Here is a 22,310-nt window from a genome sequence, read left to right as displayed (position 1 = left end):
TGAGAACGCGCTAACGTCAACGCGCAATCTCACACTAGGCTACGGAGTGGGTCGACTTCACTCTTCGGCGCCATCATCTTGACGCAAAATCCAAGATGGCAGAGTGAGGGACCTTGGGCATAACAGACAAAAGCGGGCGGGCGGATCACGTGACACGGGACGGCGCGAGCGTGCCGTTGTTACCATGGTAACAGCCTCACAAGCGCTCCAGGAGTGGCCCTGCGTATTGCGCAACAGAAGTACGGAGCCCGGCAAGGCCGATAAACTACGGAGTTACGAGGCTGCACGGCTGTACCGCCGCGCCCTTCCTCCCACCGTTGAGCTGAAGCCAACCCGCGAGCGTACAGTGGGTGACTTGAGGGGGGGACGGGGATTCTCACCGGTATCTAGACGCCCCGCTTTAAAACCGTTGAGGGGCGGGCACCAGGTGTAGTTGAGCCCCGCCACCCCAAACCCGTAATGAACGGGCCTGTGAGCAGCGCCTCAGTTGCGTGTGCACAGTCCCCGTGACCTGGGCAGCAACATTGTCTCAGCCACTGCAGGGAGAGGGCCAAATATACCGGGTTGATGAGAGGAGGGGGGTAACTGTTTCAGGGCAGTAACTTGAGAAGAGCCGCAGGTTTGTCACACAGTGAAATTGGAGGCGTGGGGCCTGCTAACTAGACACTACTTTGAAACGTCCAAAATCAGGATGGGTAGGCCGGGCTCATTCTCTTACCTGGCATATGGCCACAGTTGGAGCCAAGGGCGCCTAGCTGTCCCCAGGTGGTCCTAGCTGGGGAGGGGGGCATTAAAAGCTGCTCCTGGCCTGCAGAGAGCCAGCCTTGTCTTACCTCATCTGTACATGGGGAGAAAGAAGAAAACCTTTTTGACAGGCAGGGTCTTTGAAAAATCAAGCATTTGTTTAAACGACCCTTAGGGTTTATTTGTGAAAATAAGTCTCAGGTGAGAAGAATCAGTGGGGAGGGTGCATATGAGACCATCATTGCCACAACATAAATTCAGTTATGATATGAGTGCAGAAATAAGGGAATGTAACCCATGGATATTGTCACCATGTGAAATATATATTTATAAGGAACACATCACACTGTCATTTGGAAAATATTTGATATGAACAAATTAGATGTGTATTTTTAACACCAAATATGTAATTACAAAGAGCTGTGTGTGGCGGGTTCAGTCACAGAGACCCCCTTGGGACTCACTTGCTGTGCTGAAACTACCTCAGAGCCCATTTTCCCTGTCAGCTTGGGACTCCAGAACCCTGTCTTGCTGACTCCTTAGTCTGGGCCCAATCCTTTCCCTGGTACAGTTCTTGTTAGTTCCAGCTCAGCTGGTAACTAGGGGATTTCTCATGACTGCTGCCCCCTTTGTTCTGTTCCACCCCCTTTTATAGCTTTGGCACAAGGCGGGAATCCTTTGTCTCTCTCTGGGTTCCCACCCTTCCTTCTAATGGAAAAGAACCAGGTTTAAGATGGATTCCAGTATCGGGTGACATGATCACAGATCACTGTAAGACCCTATTCTTCATTACTCACAGGCTGTCCTCCATGTCCACAAGAAGGCTTGCAGGTAAATAAACCATCTACAACCAATTGTCCTAGTCAATGGGTGCCAGCAAGATTCTAAACCCCCATTAATTGCACACACTTTGCATAATTACAATAGGACTTCAGAGTTAACTTCATATTTCTAGTTTTAGATACACCTCTACTCCAATATAATGCGGTCCGATATAACACGAATTCAGATATAACACAGTAAAGCAGCGCTCCGGGGGACGGGGCTGCTTTACTGCATTATATTCAAATTCGTGTTATCACAAACGGTTCCTCTGCACCCGCCCATTACTTGTTGCAGCCCTCCCCACCCCGCCCCAGCTCACCTGTGCTTCGCCTCCTCCCACAAGTGTGCCACAGCTCTGCTTCTCCTCCCTCCCAGGCTTGCGGAGGTGAGTTGGGAGGAGTGGGGAGGGCAGCAGCAAGTAATGGGTGAGTGCAGAGGAACCACTCCCTACTCCAGCTCATCTCCGCTGCCTTCCCTGAGTGCACTGCTGCAGCTCCCTTTCTCCCCCCACCCTCCAGGCTTGCCAGGCCAAACAGCTGATTGGCAGGGCAAGCCTGGGAAGGAGGGAGAAGCGGAGCGCCAGTGGTGCACTCAGAGAGGAGGCGGAGGTGAGCTGGGGCAGGGAGCCTTCCTCTCCCTACCCTGATATAGCACAGTCTCACCTATAACACGGTGAGATTTTTTGGCTCCCAAGGACTGCATTATATCGGGGTACAGGTGTACAAGAATGATACATACATACAAATAGGATGAACACACTCAGTAAATTATAAGCTTTGTAATGATACCGTATAAGAGACCTTTTGCATAAAGCATATTCCAGTTACATTATATTCACATTCCAAATATATTTTCATAAAGCATATGGAGTGCAACGTCACACTATGTACTCCATTAAGTCCCACTGGAATTTTTGCCTCAATAAAATTAATTTATTATGTAAAACCTTAGTCAAAATCTACAGCAAGGCATAAAAATGAAAAAACTCTAATTTAAACATGCATTTTGTCCTATAAATTGTACAAGCTGCTTTTAGCATTAACACACTAGGGGGAGCCTTTTACCCAAGTCTGGCAATTTGATTTTCAGAACAGGAGGAGAACATGTACAAGCACTTTAATAGGTAATTGGTTCAAAGTGTTGGTAGCAACAGTAACTATTTACGAAGATCGTGGGTAAGCTCATTTTACTACACGCAGGTCTCTAGATTTGAGACAAAGTAGATAATACAAGTTAATAATTATGGAAAACTACTTTCTCATTGAGGTGGTCAGTGCTTTCACAAAGCTTAGATTTAGGTTTCGGCACTGCTTTCCCTGAGCAACCTGCTAGCCTATGATGTCAGTTGCATATATGTGGTAGTTTTCCTATAATATAGTTAATAATAATAATTAGGGCTGTCAATTAACTCAAAAATATTAATTGTGATTATTCACAGTTTTAATCACATTGTTAAACAATAGAATACCAATTGAAATTTATTAAATATTTTTGGATATTTTTCTACATTTTAAAATATATTGATTTCAGTTACTAACACAGAATACAAAGTGTACAGGGCTCATTTTATATTATCATTTTTATTACAAATATTTGCACTGTAAAAATGATAAAAAGATAGTATTTTTCAATTCAGCTCATACAAGTACTGTAGTGCAATCTCTATCATGAAAGTGCAACTTACAAATGTCGATTTTTTTTGCTACATAACTGTACTCAAAACCAAAACAATGTAAAACTTTAGAGCCTACAAATCCACTCAGTCCTACTTCTTGTTAATTCAGTCGCTAAGACAAACAAGTTTGTTTCCATTTACAGGAGATAATGCTGTTCTTGTCTTGTTTACAGCACCAGAAAGTGAGAACAGGCATTTGCGTGGCATTTTTGTTGCCAGCATTCCAATGCATATGCATGCCAGATATGCTAAACATCTGTATGCCCCTTCATGATTTGGCCACCAATCCAGAGGGCATACTTCTATGCTGATGATGCTCGTTAAAAAAAAATGTATTAATTAAATTTGTGACTGATGTCCTCAGGGGGAGAATTGTATGTCTCCTGCTCTGCTTTATCCTCATTCTGCCATATATTTCATGTTATACCAGTCTCGGATGATGATCCGGCATGTGTTGTTTGTTTTAAGAACACTTTCACAGCAGATTTGACAAAACACGAAGGTACCAATGTGAGATTTCTAAAGATAGCTACAGCACTTGACCCAAGTTTTAAGAATCTGATGTGCCTTCCAAAATCTGAGAAGGATGAGATGTGGAGCATGCTTTCAGAAGTCTTAAAAGAGCAACACTCCAATGCAGAAACTACAGAACCTAAACCACAAAAAAAAAAATCAACTGTCTGCTGGTGGCATCTGACTCAGATGATGAAAATGAACATCTGTTAGTCTGCACTGCTTTGGATTGTTATCGAGCAGAACCCGTCATCAGCATGGACACACATATTCTGGAACGGTAGTCAAAGCATGAAGGGACATATGAATCTTTACCGCATCTGGCACATAAATATCTTGCGGCACTGGCTACAGCAATACCACGTGAATGCCTGTTCTCACTTTCAGGTGACATTGTAAACTAGAAGCGGGCAACATTTATCTCCTGTAAATGTAAACAAACTTGTTTGTCTGAGTGATTGGCTGAAGAAGTAGGATTGAGTGGACTTGTAGGCTCTAAAGTTTAACATTGCTTTATTTTTGAATGCAGTTATTTTTTTGTACATAATTCTACATGTGTAAATTCAACTTTCATGATAAAGAGATTAACTACAGTACTTGTATTAGGTGAATTGAAAAATACTATTTCTTTTGTTTTTTACAGTGCAAATATTTGTAATAAAAACAAATATAAAGGGAGTGCTATACACTTTGTATTCTGTGTTGTAATTGAAATCAATATATTTGAAAATGTACAAAACATCCAAAAATATTTAAATGGTATTCTATTATTCTTTAACAGTGTGATTAATTGCATGATTAATTGCAATTTTTTTAATCACATGATAAATCGGGAATAATTTTTTTAATCACTTGACAGCCCTAATAATAATACATGACATTTTATATTTTCAAAACTGTGTACAAACATTGGCTACACTGTTATACCTTTACGAGTAGATTTAAGTCTATTATTGCAATTGTATAGATAGAGAAATGAATCATAGAGCAGTTAAGATGTTTTCCCAAGGTCCACAACAGGTCAATGTCAGAGCTGGGATTAATAGGAGTATTAATGCTCCCAGTACCATACTCAATCGATTACGTTATACTGCATTGCCTCTCCATCATGCTTATGTCAGAAGATGTCAAGGGTGTAATGAGCTTAATCGTATAGGCCTTTAATGCACAGGGCTGCCCAGAGGTTTCAGGGGGCCTGGGGCAAAGCAATTTCAGGGGCTCCTTCCATTAAAAAAAAGTTGCAATACTATAGAATACTATATTCTCGTGGGGGGCCCTGTGGGGCCCAGGGCAAGTTGCCCCACTTGCTCTCCCCTCTCCTCCCCTCCCCTCCCCTCCTCCCTTCCCCCCGGGGAAGCCCTGGGAAAAGTAAACATTTAAAAACCTTCCACATCTCGGCACAAACTCAGTTTTGAGAAAACTTCTTTTCATGTCACCTTTACAAGGTATCGCTGGTTCTCAGCATCAGCTAGTGCTAAAAGGCACTAAAGCTCATTAAAAGGGTTGGACAAATATTTTCTGTCAAAATTTTTTTGGATCGAAAACTATGGGTTTTTAAAAAGCAGAAAAAATCACGAAAATGTCTGCTTTCCTTCAAAATTTGTTGTGTTTTTTTTAATTGAAAAGCTGAAATTAGTCTGCCAAAATCTGAATATGGTTTGGGGTTTCAGAAGTGTGTGGCCAAATATTTGCTGCTTGCTGTGTTTGTTTAAAGAAACAATAAAAACATTCTGCTTAAAAAAAAATCCAAAACTTTTGAACCACCTCAGCTTGTGACCAAAAGCCTGAGCCCGTCCAGTCAGAGATTTTTCCAGGTTTCTGATACTCTGCTGGTTTCCTTGACTCATGTCTGTCTCTATAACTTTGGGTTTATTTCGCTTAGAACATAAGAACATAAGAATGGCCATACTGGGTCAGACCAAAGGTCCATCCAGCCCAGTATCCTGTCTACTGATAGTGGCCAATGCCAAGTGCCCCACAGGGAGTGAACCTAAAAGGTAATGATCAAGTGATCTCTCTCCTGCCATCCATCTCCACCCTCTGACAAACAGAGCCTAGGGACACCATTCCTTACCCATCCTGGCTAATAGCCATTAATGGACTTAACCTCCATGAATGTATCTGTTTCCTAGAGACTGGCTCCACGGGGTCCCTCACAAACTGGAGACAGTTACTGTGGGTTTGTCTTTAGTATAGCTTATGTACATACTCATGAACTGATCATTTGAGCTTGTTCCATAATCTGGGATGAGCCTATATTGAGAAAACTGAAATGCTCAAAATAGCACATGCATGTGAATGGACACGGTGCTAAAATTAAATTAACCCAGGGGTTCTCAAACTGGGGATCAGGACCCCTCAGGGGGTCGCAAGGTTATTACTGGGGATCGCGAGCTGTCACCCTCCATCTCAAACCCCGCTTTGCCTCCAGCATTTATAATACTGTTAAATATATAAAAAAGTGGTTTTAATTTATAAGGGTGGTCGCTCTCAGAGATTTGCTATGTGAAAGGGGTCACCAGTACAAAAGTTTGAGAACCACTGAATTAACCCCTTTGGAGCCTCCGGGAATGCAGAGGACGGGGATCTCCCTTAGTAGGGTTGGGAAGGAGGTAGGTGGTGTAGGATATTGCTCTTCTCATGTGATCCCTCCCCCATGGAAAGATAACAGCTTGGCTCTTTGTGTTAAATAGCTGTCTGCAAGCCTCAAACTGCTGAAGGATCTTTAGGGTAGGAAAGGCTGTGCCTTCCCAAACAGCTTGGCCTTGCCCCCTATCCGACCCCCACCCACTTCCTGCCCCCCGACTGTCCTCAGAATCCCTGACCCATCCTGCTCTTTGTCCCCTTACCGCCCCCCCAAGACCCGTCCCCAACCATCACCCTGGGACCCTACCCCCTACGAACCCCCCGATCCCTGTCCTCTGACTGCCCCAACCCCTGTCCCCTCCGAGTCCTGACAGACCCCCAGAATGCCCACGAACCAACCCCCGTTCCCCATCCCCTGACCGACCCCCCAGAACCTCTGCCCCCTCCCTGTGCCCTGACTGCCCCCGGGACTCCCTGCCCCTTATCCAACCGCCGGCCCCGGTCCCCTTCCATGCTGCTTACCCCCACCTCCCCCCTCTCCCAGAGCCTCAGCGCACTGCGTCCAGAAGCGGCCCTGGACAGCGCTGCAGCAGTGTGACTCCAGTGGGGCCCTGGAGCTTGCAGCGCCGCCCCGTTACCTCACGGTTCCTAGTGGGGTGGAGCTCAGGCCCCGCTAAAGCCACGCCGCTTTAGCTTTGTCCAGGGCCACTCCTGTATGCAGCAAGCTGAGGCACCGGGGGATAGGGGAAGGCAGGGCCGGAGCATTCTCTTGGGGGCTCCTGCGGGGCCTGGGGCACATTGCCCCACTTGCACCCCCCTCTGGGCGGCCCTGTTAATGCAGGTGGGCCCTAACATGCTTTATTAGCTTTACTAATTCATTGTATAATAACCTATGGCCCCAATCCTGCAATCAGAAAAACTTCAGATTCTATGTGTGACGGTATTCCTGGGGTGCAGCCTAGGACTGTGGGACCACTGTGCCCCCTTAACTCTCCAGACTTGGCTGTCTCTCATAATGCTTTGGTAGTGATAAGCAGAAAACCCCTCCAGGTTCTGCCATCACTCAGCACAACTGTATGTGGAGCCTCACACACAGCTAGATTGCATGAATGTTCCCAGAGCCACTCTTGAAACGACACAGAGAAAGGCATCAGCCAAATCCCCTCAGCTCCCAGCCTTGCACCTCAGGAATATACTATCTTGCACTGTTCAAGACACTTTCTTGAGCAATGCGAGTTTATTAATTAGTTCACCACTTCATCAATGGAAAGTGAACATACACCAGCCTTTGTAACATGAGCAGATTTCTGAAGCACTTCAGGCAAACTGACTAGTAAAGATAAACAGTAAAACAAGTTTATAGATTACAAAAGATAGATTATAAATGATAGGCAAAAAGTCAGAATGGTTACTAAAATAAAATATAATCACACAGTCTAAACCGTAGCCTTTATCACACTAAACAGTATTTAGGTCAAGCAATGTTCTCACCTCACTGGATCTTACAGTCCTTAATATACGTTTGTCTTTTAAACCTGGGCCAGTCTCCTCTGTTGAAATCAACAGTCTTCTGAGTGTCCTTATTGCTTGCAGGTGGGGGTAGAAGAAAAGGCAAATGCATAGGACCATTGTGTTCTGTTTTTACACTTAGTCCATGTGCTTGGAGAACACAAATCCAGCCATGTATGGTGGGCATTGCTGAGTCACCAGGCAAGGTTGAGCAATCCCCCTGGTGTGGCCTTGTGTAAGTGAGTCATTGAATTGTAACTCCATTGCTAGACAATGACTGTTGATGGTTGTTCGACACCCACCCGGGCATTGGTTACTTCCCTTGTTATTGTCTTTGGGGGAGCTAGTATCTGGGGGTTTCCCAAACCTATAGCATATTTTAGTTACAACTATTCAACACAATTCTCATAACTTCATGTGCATTAATTATATACATATTTAGATGGAACAGTGGTTTTCAGCAGATCATAACCTTTCCCATGATACCTTACATGTCAGTTATATAAGAATGATGAATATGGGGGTCACAGGGTGCTCCCTGGGGGTGTAGAGTGTCACACTATGTATATGAATCATAATTTGCACCACTGAATTGAAGCCACTTTAGAGTTAAACTCAACATGTTTGGGATTATACTACATGCAGTTGAAAAACTATGTGTGCAGGATTAAATTCAGTGGGGTTAGATCTGGGTATTTTGCCATGAGACAATACAGCAGGGAAGGATTGGGCTGGTGCTGATACTCCCTGTAGAATGCTTCGGCAGCAGAACTGCTAAGAACAGCAGCACCAGAGCGAAACTGACATTGCTGGACCTAGAAGTCCTATATGGGAACGTGAAATTTACTAGACTCACATCAGTTTCACTTACCAAGACTAATTCTGGGGAATGGAAAGCAAAGAACAGCAATGGAAAAAAGACTAATACAAATAATGACTACTAATAGTAAAGGGGAATAAAAATCCAAGGATAGAAGTAAGGCTTAAAATAAATCCCAGGATGGGGGAAGGGGGACAAAAATCTGAATAAAGAAAGATAGAAAAAAAGATAACCTAATTTTAATAGATGCTAAATTTTAAGGCAAATATTGTATTTGAATAGATTTGGTTACCAATTTGAAGATGATAATTGGGTTGACATGTTTCACATCCATCTCCATATTCCTACCCCTGGTTCCCCACAAAAAACAAAAAAATCAATGCTTCCCCCATAGCAAGTTAATTAGGACACACGGATAGACATGTATAGTGAGTGTATAGACACAGGTATAGACATAAATGAAAATTACACTTTGAATCATTTCGCAGGTTTTTCATGCTGTGGAAAAACAAGCTTCACTGTCTTCATTTAGACCATTAAGAGTATTTTACAATAGGTTTTCTAAGAACTAGAAAAATTCCAGAAATGATTGGAAACATACCATCTTCAGTGATCAGACTATGATAAGAAAATGCTCAAGCCACATCCTCAGATGCAGCAAACACCCTAAACTTATGTTTTGTTTCTTTTATCTTAGCAACAGCAAGTTTGAACAGCAGGATATGTGCTCTCTCTCATGATGAATCTATAACAAATCTTTCATTGAGTAATGCCTTTTACGTCTTTCTCAATCTGATCATTCTGTTTTTATAAAATCAGACCAAGTGCTTTTAAAAATATAAGCATGATGTACACATACATTCACACTTTATAAATACTTTGCTCCTTCCTTTCTTCCCAGCCTGTAGGAGAAATACCTTGATTCTTCATATAGGGTGTTGGTATGTATGTGACTGGGTGAATTGTGTCTGTGTGTAAAGAAATTACCAGGGAAAGACAAGATGAACAAATGACTTTTGCATTCAGTTCTGATCATGAAGCTGCCCATAGTGATTTGTATCTGATTTCACAGCTCATTTGAAGGTATTTTTTGTCCAGCACTTAGGATTCATCTCCATTGAACAGTTTCATTATTCCACTAGAATGCATGGGTTGTGGTGCAGAGGGGGCAATTGAGATCTTGATACACCAACAAAAATTGTAACAGTTGCAGAAGTCAGTGTTTCCCAAACTTGTGAAAGCTAAGCTGACTCCACTGCCCCTGACCTCCTTCAGGAAATTGAAACCAATCATGTGCCTCTAGCCTCACCCTGCTTTGTAGCCCCACCATGTTCTGTTAAAGGTCTACCAATCTCTAATTTATACATATTCTGCACCCCCCTTGCTAGTCTCTCATGCCTTTCCCCTTGAAGGGTACATCCACACTTCGGGAAACACATACTAGTGATGCCAGTTGCACTCAAAGTCTCCAGCTCATTAGCTTTGTTGCCCATAGGAAAAAAAGTACAACAATCCTACATGACTTCTATTATTTTCAGTGAGACAAGTCACCCAGTTTCATAGGGCGTGGTGAAAACAAAAAGGAGAAATGTTATAAAAATTGATGTCTCCAATTTTGAAATGTTCTCATTGAAAACCAGTATGGTTTTGTTAATAGAACATTCTTTTAACTGGCACCAGCTATGGACCCCATTCTGCAAACTCCTGTGTGAGTAATCTTTACTCACCTGGGTTATTTAGTTATGTCTTTTTGATAGCATTCACAACATGGTAGGGTTTTCTAAGCAGGAAAGTAGACATCTTATCTGTTCCAAGTTACTCACCATCCAAAGAGACAAATAAGCAAACACTGAGAGGGAAGGAGCAAAGGGTATAACAGATCTACAGTTGCATTAACAAAAAATATATATGTATTTTAAAAAGCACATGTAAACTGTTCCCAGATTACTCTAGTTTGTCATTGTTAGCAAGTTTTCCATAGACACTTCCATGGTTTTCAAGTAGGGACTTGAATATGGAAAGGGTTGGGGCCTTTTGGAGGAGCTCAAAGAGAGTGTTCCATAGAGCCTAGTGTGTAATAACAGAGAGATGTTTGCATGAGAAGGATGAGGCTTGTTTCATTAAAGGAACATAGGACAGGAACAACATGGAATCAGAAAAGAGCAGATAAGTAAGGAGAGACAGAGTTATGTAGAACTTTGAAATCGGTAACAAGAAATATGAACTTGATGCAATAGAAGAGGGAAAGCCAGTGCGGAGATTGAAGGGGGCAAGGGTAGCATTGCAATCCAGGGGGTTAAATAGGTAAGTATGCTTTTGTAGCCACAGGCTCAGTATCATGGGAAACGTGGCATCAAAAGCAATGCAGTGTTGGGTTTGAGTCCTCACAATAGTAGTCTCAAAGCTGAGAAAACACTATTTTAAATACTTTTTAAGCAATCAGTTCAATCTCCATTAATTCCTTTCTGTATTTTTAAAGAAACAACTTCTATATTTTTTTAAGAGTCCACAGCAATATGTATCTGATATTAAAGCTCATGACCATAGTTTTGGCACTGAACTCCAAAAGCTACATTATTTGAGCTTATGAACCAAAAGAGTGCACCTGCATTTAGGTATGGAATAATTGGCCTAGAGAAAATAAGTTTAGTCATATTTGGGAAGTATTTTTCTCTGTTAAATGAAGGCCACCTCCAAGGGGCAGTTTTGTATTAATGTGAATAGGCCACCTCCAACAAGCAGTTTTGTATTAAGGCCACCTCCAAGGAGCAATTTTGTATTAATGTGAAAATACATTAAAGTTAACAAACTTGGGTGAAATAAAGGAATGCTTATTGGGAGTTAGTGGACAATTCCATCTTTTTATTTTTTTTTTGAGCAATTGAGCAAATGCAGTGAGTATTAATTACAGCCTACTGATAATTACAATTACCCAGAATACAAAAGTACATTTAAAATTTTCACTGGAATGATTTTAGATAAGAAGAGACTATTTAATCTTTAGCTTATTTATACTAAAATTAATTTAGGATTGAGAAGACACAATAACAATACTTAGAAATAATTAAATATTAATTTTATTACCAACGACCATTATTCATACCTAGTCATTGTTTTTAAAAATGTGATTCCTTAGAAATTGTGCTTCTGACCATTGGTGCAATGACAATAAAGAAGACAGGAAGGTTGCATAGTAAGATTTTGTCTTCTATTTGTATGTATAAATTTATTATTAAGGAAGTTGAAATTCCATACCAAAATCCATTTGGTAGTATTTTTTAGAATACTTCCCAATGAGATGCTTAAAATTATTAATTGAAGAGCAATTCTACCAGAAATGGAGTTTGTTTCTACGGATGGAATTCTTAGGACAACCTCTAAAAGAACCAACCAGCAGAGATTAACAACCACATCAGAAATAATTTGCCCTGACAGTTCTAGGGTTAAATGCTTTAGAATTAGATCTTGCTGAAAGCTGAATCTTGTTGCCCAACAACAGCTGCATGGGATGTTGTTGTCACTCACTGGATACTTCTCTGAGGAGTTAACATTGTGTTCAGAGAAAACAGGTTATGATTGGGTTGAGGTGACGTCATGCTGCACAATGGAATCCTGATTTTTTTTAAGGCAGCACCTTATATAACAGAAATCAATGCCAAGATTGTGATATTTGTAGGTATAAGGAAATAATCTTTTCTCTTCCTTTTTTTATTTTAATTTTTTTTTTAATTTAAAGCATCACTCAAGCATTGCCTGCCTTTGGAAAGGGCTAACACTAAGAGAGGAGGCTGGGGCAAAATATTTGAAAGAGTGGGTCATTTTGCAACTCTTCCACAGCCATCCTTAATAACTCAAGGTGTATTTTAAATCTTTTCAGTTTACCCATAACATAGCCAATAAAAGATGTATTTCTTACTCTTCAAGGTGGATTTCCAATGTGTTTGGAGGCTGCAACTCTCTGACTAGCAGTCAGAAGATCCATAGATGGAGATACAGAATCCAGATAGTTGAAACCTATTGCTGTTGGAAATAACGCTGTTGGTGCAGATTTGAAGATGTAAAGCTATTAGGAGCCCATTGACACCTTTTACTAATAAGAAACACAAATTGAAGCTTTAATTTATTTTAATCCCTTTAAAAATTATGCTAAGCACTTAGGGTGAGATTTTAAGGTATTTATACACCCAAAGGTACAGATAAGCATCTAGTTGGATTTTAAAAAGCAGCCATGTGCCTAAATACCTTTAAAACTCTGGCCCTTAGTGTTTTCCCAAAACATGTTTACTTGGTATCAGCTTTTTATGAATGGATACATTCGTTTTATGTATGTGATTTAACCTAGCATGTTGCTTATTTGATCTTTTGTCACAGTACTAGAGTATAAGTGCCAGATCATGCAAATATTTATGCATATGTTTAACTCTAAGCATGGAAGTAGTCCCATCGAATGAGTGAGTGAGCTCAGATTACTCATGTCCTTCAAATTAAGCACATTTGTAAGTGTTTGCAGGGTTGAGGTCTAAAACAGTATGAGGAAGTTACCTTGTGCAGTAAAATGGTTCTTTGAGATGTGTGTCCCTATGGGTGCTCCACTGTAGCTGTATCTGCGCCCCTATGCCTTTAATTGGAGATTTTATGTAGCAGGTTCCGTTCAGCCCACACATGTGCTCTCCCCTCCCTCATGGTCTGCCTCAAGGCTATCTAGTGCTGTTTGAGCACACTGGTTTCAGTTCCTTCTTTACCGCAGAGTTCCATATTGAGAACTACGAAGTAGAGGGTAGAAGGGCAGGTCACAGAGCACCCATAGGAACACACATGTTGAAGAACCATTGTTACTGCACAAGGTGGGTAACATCCTCTTCTTCTTCGAATAGTGTCGCTATGTGTGCTTCACTGTAGGTGACTCCACAGCAGTATCTCCCATGGGGGCTGGAGCTTTGGAGTACAGTCTGTTATTACAGAGAGTACTGTGGAGCCTAAGATGGCATCAGAGGCCAAGTCTCTGGTGATCACTTAGTGTTCTGCAAAAGTATGGGCAGAGGCCCTACTCGCTGTTCTGCAAGTTTTGGAGATAGGGACTTCTTTAAGGAATGTGATTGAGGTAAAGATTGAGTTTGTGGAGTGTGTACAGACTGCAGATGGAAGCAACAGGCTGCGCCCCTGGTAACAGTAATTAATGCAACCAGAGACCCATTTGGATAATCTTTGAGCTGATGTTGTGGAACATTTAGATCTTTCCTCAAATGAAAGGAAGAGTTTTGAAGACTTCCTAAAGTTTACTTGGACAGGACTTGCAAGCGCTCTTCTAATGTCTAGCATATACAGAATTGCTTCCCTGTTGTCATGATGTGGTTTTGGGGAAAAAACAGGAACGTGATTTGTTGATTCATATAAAAGATGGAGACTACTTTAGGGAGAAACTTGGGATATGGCCTCAGTGTTACTTTGTCTTTTTAAAAGACCATGAATGGCAGGTGTGCCATCAAGGCTGCTATTTCTCCTACACATCTAGCTGAAGTGATGGCAATTGAAAATGCTGTCTTCGTGGACAGGTGGAAGAGAGCAAGTCACCCTGGGCTCTAAGGGCAGTCTAATCAAGGCTCTGAGAACTAGATTAACATCTCATGTTAGAGTGAGTCTTCTCCCATGCAGGAAGAAATTTTCAATGCCCTTAAGGTATCCATGCGTCAGTAGTTGAGCAAACACCAAGTAGTCATCTACAGGACAATGAAAGGCCATTTTAGTCGCAAGATGTACCTTAAGGGAGCTCAGAGAGAGTTTTGACTTTTTAAGGCTAAAATGAGAGGGAGAGAGGACAATGTTGGGTTTATGTGGTTAGAATGACACCAAATTTGGAATTGCTTCCATTTCTGCAGGTAAATATGCTGAATAGTCAATTTTCAGCTGTGTAGCAACACATCTTTCATCTTGTCAAAGCATTCTTCCTCTAAGTCTTGGAACCAAGAAGGAGCCAAGCCTGAAGGTGGAGGACCTGCATAGAAGGGTGAAGAGAGGTGAGGAATGAGGCTGAAGAGGAACCATAGACTTAGTGCCATCTGTGCCAGGTAAGGAAACCAAACTTGCCTTGGCCAGGAGGGGGCTATCAGAATAACTCTCACTTTGTCTCCTATTTTTGACATGACTTTGGATAGTGGAGGAACGAGGTGAAAGGTGTATTAAAGGTCCCTATCCCATGGGAGGTAAGTGCATTCCCCAGGGACTGTTTCCCCAGGCCTGCTCTGGAGCAACAGCAAGAACATTTCTTGTTCTGGTATGTAGCAAAGAGATCTATAGTCAGGGTTCCCCAAAGGTCGCAAAGCACCTCTGAGTTCAGTTCCCATTTGTGGTCATGAGAAAAGTTCTGACAGACTGTCTGTCACATTCTGTATCCCAGGTAGGTAGACAGCTGAGATGAGCATGTTTTGTTGGATGCAGTAATTCCAAAGTTTTAGTGCTTCTGTGCAGAGGGAGGCAGATCTGGTGCCCCCCGATGATTGATGTAAAACATAAAAGTTATTTTGTCCATCATGACCTTTGTGTTCTTGATGACTAGGAGAAAGTATGCACAGGCGTTCCTGACAGCTCCTAACTCCAACAGATTGATATGGAGGTCTGCTTCTGCGGGGACAGCTTGCCCTGAACCTTGACATCTTGTAGAGGAGCTACCCAGCCTATTAGGGAGGCATCTATCAGCATGAATGGAACACACGCTCAGACATTGGGTGGGTCTTTCCATCAGATCAGAGAGTTCTTTACAGTGGAAGGTATTGATAGTGGTTTGCTTAGCCTGTCCTTGTTCAGGGAATAGACAGATCTGAGCTACATCTGTAGACACCTAATGAACAACTGGGTGTGTGGGGTGACGGAGGTGGATGCTGCCATATGCTGAGCAGTTGTAGGCAGGCCCTGGCCAATGTTTGTGGGCTGTCCTGGACTGTCTCTAGACTCATGAGGGTGATAAATCTGTGCAGCGGGAGGAATGGTCTTGCTCGCTTTGAGTCAAGTTCGGCTCCAATGAACTCCAGTCTCTGTACCATAGTGAGTGTTGACTTCTGGGTACCGAGCTGTAGACCCAGTTGCGTAAATGTATGCCTGGTCATAGGGTGGTCACTATGGTGTCCTGGAATGTGAGCGCCTTGTGGAGGCAGTCATCTAGGTAGACAATGCCCAATGTTTTCATGTGTGCTGCTATGCTGGAGAGAACCTTGGAGGATACCTTGGGTGTGGAGGAGAGGCCAAATATGAGCACCTTGTACTGATAGTGGTCCTGCCCAAAGGTAAATCCTAGGAATCTCCTGTGTGACAGTCACATCGAGATGTGGAAGTAGGCATCTTGTAGGTTTAGGTGCGAAAACCAATCTCACAGAATCATAGAATATCAGGGTTGGAAGGGACCTCAGGAGGTCATCTAGTCCAACCCCCTGCTCAAAGCAGGACCAATCCCCATCTAAATCACCCCAGCCAGGGCTATGTCAAGCTGACCTTAAAAACCTCTAAGGAAGGAGATTCCACCACCTCACTAGGTAACCCATTCCAGTGCTTCACCACCCTCCTAGTGAAAAAGTTTTTCCTAATATCCAACCTAAACCTCCCCCACTGCAACTTGAGACCATTACTCCTTGTTCTGTCATCTGCCACCACTGAGAACAGTCTAGATCCATCCTCTTTGGAACCCCTTCTCAGGTAATTGAAAGCAGCTATCAAATTCCCCCTCATTCTTCTCTTCTGCAGACTAAACAATCCCAGTTCCTTCAGCCTCTCCTCATAAGTCATGTGCTCCAGCCCCCTAATCATTTTTGTTGCCCTCCACTGGACTCTTTCCAATTTTTCCACATCTTTCTTGTAGTATGGGGCCCAAAACTGGGCACAGTACTCCAGATGAGGCCTCACCTATGTCAAATAGAGGGGAATGATCATGTCCCTCGACCTGCTGGCAATGCCCCTACTTATACAGCCCAAAATGCTGTTAGCTTTCTTGGCAACAAAGGCACACTGTTGACTCATATCCAGCTTCTCGTCCACTGTAACCCCTAGGTTCTTTTCTGCCCAACTGCTGCCTAGCCATTGGGTCCCTAGTCTGTAGCAGTGCATGGGATTCTTCCGTCCTAATTGCAGGACTCTGCACTTGTCCTTGTTGAACCACATCAGGTTTCATTGGGCCCAATCCTCTACTTTGTCTAGGTCCCTCTGTATCCTATCCCTACCCTTCAGCATATCTACCACTCCTCCAAGTTTAGTGTCATCTGCAAACTTGCTGAGAGTGCAGTCCACGCCATCCTCCAGATCATTAATGAAGATATTAAACAAAACTGGCCCCAGGACCAACCCTTGGGGCACTCCACTTGATACCATCTGCCAACTAGACATGGAGCCATTGATCACTACCCATTGAGCCTGACAATCTAGCCAGCTTTCTATCCACCTTATAATCCATTCATCCAGCCCATACTTCTTTAATTTGCTGGCAAGAATACTGTCGGAGACCATATCAAAAGCTTTGCTAAAGTCAAAGAATAAAACATCCACTGCTTTCCCCTCATCCACAGACCCAGTTATCTCCTTATAGAAGAAAATTAGGTTAGTCAGGCATGACTTGCCCTTGGTGACTCCATGCTGACTGTTCCTGATCTCTTTCCTCTCCTCTAAGTGCTTCAGAATTGATTCCTTGAGGACCTGCTCCATGATTTTTCCAGGGACTGAGATGAGGCTGACTGGCCTGTACTTCCCTGGATCCTCCTTCTTCCCTTTTTAAAGATGGGCACTACATTAGCCTTTTTCCAGTCATCTAGGACCTCCCCCGATCATCATGAGTTTTCAAAGATACTGGCCAATGGCTCTGCAATCACATCTGCCAACTCCTTTAGCAGCCTTGGATGCATCGCATCCAGCCCCATGGATTTGTGCTCATCCAGCTTTTCTAAATAGTCCTGAACCACTTCTTTCTCCACAGAGGACTGGTCACCTCCTCCCCGTACTGTGCTGCCCAGTGCAACAGTCTGGGAGCTGACCTTGTTCATGAAGATAGAGGCCAAAAAAGCACTGTAAAAGCAACAAAGAGTCCTGTGGCACCTTATAGATTAACAGAAGTTTTGGAGAATGAGATTTTGTGGGTGAATACCCAATTCATTGGATGCACTGAGTACATGAGCTTTTTGCACATCCTCGATCATTAGGTTGCCTCCCTCATTCATAAGGGGCCCACACTTTCCTTGACTTTCTTCTTGTTGCTAACATACCTGAAGAAATCCTTCTTGTTACTCATAACATCTCTTGCTAGCTGCAACTCCAAGTGTGATTTGGCCTTCCTGATTTCACTCCTGCATGCCTGAGCAATATTTTTATACTCCTCCATGGTCATTTGTCCAATCTTCCACTTCTTGTAAGCTTCTTTTTTGTGTTTAAGATCAGCAAGGATTTCACTGTTAAGCCAAGCTGGTCGCCTGCCATATTTACTATTCTTTCTACACATTGGGATGGTTTGTTCCTGCAACCTCAATAAGGATTCTTTAAAATACAGCCAGCTTTCCTGGATTCCTTTCCCCCTCATGTTATTCTCCCAGGGGATCCTGCCCATCAGTTCCCTGAGGGAGTCAGTCTGCTTTTCTGAAGTCTAGGGTCCATATTCTGCTGCTCTCCTTTCTTCCTTGTGTCAGGATCCTGAACTCAACCATCTCATGGTCACTGCCTCCCAAGTTCCCATCCACTTTTGCTTCCCCTACTAATTCTTCCCAGTTTGTGAGCAGCAAGTCAAGAAGAGATCTGCCCCTAGTTGGTTCCTCCTTGCTCTAGAACTGGAATATTGGCAGCTAGCATGACTATCTTGAACTTCTGTGCCTTCACGTATCTGTTTAATGCCCATAGATCTAGAATGGGCCTCCAACCTCCCTTTGCACTGGGGATCAGGAAATAATGGGAGTAAAACCTCTTGTCCCTGAATTGCAACAGGACCTGTTCTGTGGCATAACAGGTGATCTATTTTCTGGCAAAATCGATTCTTGTGAGAAAGGTCCCTGAAGAGGGATGGGGAAGGAGAGTGTGAATGGGAGAGGGATGTGAATTGAATGGCGTGACCCTCCAAAATAATCTCTAAGACTCATCTGTCAGCGGTGATGTTCTGCCAACTGCTGTGAAAGAGGCTCAGGCAATTGCTGAAGGGACATGGCAGGTGCGTAGTTGTTAGCTGATGATGCAAAGAATAGCTCTTGGGCCCTCGACCAACCCGTCAAAAGTGCTTAGAAGAGGAAGTAGGAGAGGTCACAAATTGGGATGTTGACTACTTCCACTTTTGTACCCTGGACCTCTTACGCTGCAGCTCATAGTAGCACTGTGACAGTGTGTACCGAGGTCGTGACCTGTGCTGTGGTTGAGAGCCATATCTTCTTTTCTTGTCCCACAGTAGATTCCCAGGGAGATAATGTGGCCCAGGAATTGTTATTTGGAGGGCGATTTTGGATGAGGAGGCAATGTGGAGAATATCACCAGCTTGTGATGTGTGTCTGCTACCTCTTGTAGGGGAATTTGCAGCTAATCCACCGCCCTCTTAGTAAGATCTTGAAAGTTTTAAAAATCACCAGCTAATGATGGGGCGGGGGGGCATTAAATCCTCATCTGGTGATAATGAGGAGTTTCATAGAGGGTAGCCTCCCTTTTGAGCCTTTCTTCCTCTCCTTCAAAGGTTTCCTCCTCCTCCAGTTCAGGGGCTCTAGACAGTGAAGCTGTAGGAGAATGTCTGGTTGACTGTGAGAGACATTGGATGCCCATAGAATGTGTGATCTGATCACCCACGATCCCAATATGGCCACTGAGGAGGGAAGCGCATGGGCAGTCAGGGTACCCAGGTAGGCCTATACCTAGATTGAGGATTGGCATGAGGGTGGAGCTGTGGGGGTTCCTGGTACTGTGACCACAGTGAGAGGCCAGGGAAATAACATCCTCCTGGTCACTGTCAGACATATCAGTCTGTAAAGGTGGAGCTGACCAGGGTGTTTGTAGTAAATGACCCGGTGCCATGGGTGATTCCAGGCTTAGGGATCTGCTTGGTACTGGGGCCCCAGTACCGAGTAACGGGGATTTTGATCACCAGGTCCCGGAACTGTTGCAGCACTGCAACTCACTCAGTACCATGAAGGACTGTCAGTGTTCAGTGGGACTGCCAGTTGCTTATATGATGAATGCTCTGGTGTGAAGAGCTTTGCTGCACTCGGTACTGATGATTTCACCAGTGCTGGTCTTTCTGTGACAGTATGGTCTTTATCCTTTTCTCTAGAAGGTGGCACCGCTGCCTTGGAGCCTGAGCCCTTGGTGTCCCTAGGCATTGTGGCAGAGCTTATAGTGGACGGACCCTGATGCTTCTGGGTACCGTGCTTCAGAGCCACCAGTGTGATTGCTATTGAAGTCGCTGAGTGCACTGGAGAACCCTCTGACTGGCCAAAGACTCTGGTGGTTTGGGGACCTTTTTCTTGAGCCTTTATGGGGGGAATCTGCCCAATTTTTTTCGTGATGCTACGGCCTTGGAAATTGAAGGATCTGGGGATGATGTACATCCTGGAGAAAGTTCAGCACAATTGTCAGCTGGTGGTTGAAATGCACTCTCCATCAGGAATTTTAACTTCAGCTCCTGTATTTTTCCCCCAGACCTTGTCTTCAGCTGCTGGCAGAGGGTGCACTCTTGTGGGATGTGTGTCTCTCCCAGGCATCGGACACAGCGAGAATGTGTGTCTTCTACAGGAATTGCTTCCTTGCAGCAGAGGCACCTCGTGAAACCGGGGGAGTCAGGCATGCCCCGGTGAGGCTATCAACCTCCAAAAGCGAGCAATGCAAAATAAAAGTCTGCTCTTCTTTTTTGTCTTCTTTCCTATTTATTTTTTTTAAACGGAGAAGACGAAAGTTTGGACTAGCTAGCATCCCTGTGGAGGTGATTCTCCCCCCTCCCTGAAAGGGCAGGAAACATATACGAAAAGTTATTTTTACCTTATTTTTGTTCCCAATAGGGGAAACGGAAATTCTAATTATTAAACGAAAAGACTGCAGAGAACTACTACTTTTACTAATGATGCAGATAAGGGACAACTGCTCACACCATTCAAGACCAAAGGTGGTCAACAGGGAACTGGGGATGGTGTGCCCACGCAGCGCTAGATAGCCTCAAGGCAGACCACAAAGGAGGGAGAGCACATGTGGGCCAAACAGACACTACTACCTAAAATCTCTGCTTAGAGGTGCAGAAAAACCTACAGTGGAGCTCTCTAGGAACACTACTCAAAAGTACTAGATTCCAGGTTTGGATTCATTGTGTTAAGAAACTAATAAATCATCTAAGTGTTCCCTTTTCATGATAAATATTCAAAATCACACCTTGTATAATGGTTAAAAAGTTATGACTATTTAGACTTGAGCATAATCCACAGCTAAACCCAAGGAAAAAGACCCTAGGAAATTTAAGAGAGAAGTTAAGGTTCTTTTCTACAATACCATTGAATGACAATTAGACACACACCACTAAAACTTCATATATAATTGTTTCACCTAAGCTAATTAGACAATATAAGGAGTACTCTTGTCAGCTATCAGATAACAACTAACATGACAGCTCAACAAGCATTATTGGCACTGGGATATTGTGTAAATTTGTGATTTAGAGTCTGAACATCTCTTTTGGTTTACTAGATTAAATTAAGACTCACATTGCAAATCATGCATTTAAAATATCAGAATAAAACATTTCTAAGACAGTAGAGCTTTAATTTCATTTGTGAGATTTAATAAATTACATACAGGGAGAAAAATAGAAAACAGATAAACCACTGTCTGCAACAGGAAAAAAAAATCCATCATTAAGTTCTGGCACTCCTAAGGTTTAGGATGTCAATGGAATCTATGATGGGACCAAACCCTCATAACTCAGAGTATCTCATTAGGCTTTTAATTATAACATTGAGGCCTAGTCTACACTGGGGGGGGGGGGAGGTGTGAGCTAAGTTGGTCTAAGTTACGCAACTTCAGCTACTAAAATAGCATAGCTGAAGTTAATGTACTTAGAGCTACTTACCGCCGTGTCTTCACTGCAGTGGGTCGACAGCTGATGCTCCCCATTAACTCTGCTTACACTTCTTACTCCAGTGGCCTACTTAAGTCGATGGGAGACCGCTCGGTGGTCAATTTATTGTGCCTTCACTAGACGCAATAAATCGATTCCCACTGGATAAATCGCTCCGGAGGTAAGTGTAGACAAAATGCATCATCAAGATTTCCATGATGGTGTTGAAGCACTTCACTTTTAAGCTCAGATCCTATCCTACTACAGTTTCTAAGAACAATTTTTTACATGATGTAACCCAAGTTTCTAGTTGATTTGCTTAATGAAAAATTCACATTTATAGCACAGTTCAAAATAAAACAATTCTAATAAAAAAGCAAGCTAGTCTCTTGTAGATTAAAGGGGGGAATATTAAAATGGAGTAAGTTCTGTTAGTACATTAGCAACTTTGATTTCATCTTGTGGTATGAAGCACTGTCTTAGGATAAAGATGGCACATGCAGTAAGACATTCAATTAGGGAGAGGGAACAATACATTTCAGAGTTCAGGGCATGGATCAATGGGGTTGAATGCATAGTTGAGAAGCTTGGTTATGAGTGAG

At 43.1% G+C, this 22,310-nt stretch overlaps 1 long non-coding RNA gene across 2 annotated transcripts; it reads left to right on the top strand.

The window, feature by feature from the left end:
- The first annotated feature begins 97 nt into the window (after positions 1 to 97).
- Positions 98 to 20,512, top strand: LOC127050248 (uncharacterized). Of its 2 annotated transcripts, none has more exons than XR_007774164.1 (3): positions 98 to 346; positions 14,549 to 14,737; positions 19,939 to 20,512. It is a non-coding gene; the product is annotated as an uncharacterized LOC127050248 (long non-coding RNA). The 2 variants fall into 2 exon arrangements; XR_007774163.1 differs by having other exon boundaries at positions 113 to 346; positions 20,307 to 20,512.
- Positions 20,513 to 22,310: the final 1,798 nt, after the last annotated feature.

This window comes from Gopherus flavomarginatus, chromosome 4 (genome assembly GCF_025201925.1).
Source record: "Gopherus flavomarginatus isolate rGopFla2 chromosome 4, rGopFla2.mat.asm, whole genome shotgun sequence".
In the NCBI taxonomy this organism is placed as follows: Eukaryota; Metazoa; Chordata; order Testudines; family Testudinidae; genus Gopherus; species Gopherus flavomarginatus.
This window is presented reverse-complemented; position numbering and strand designations above follow the sequence as displayed.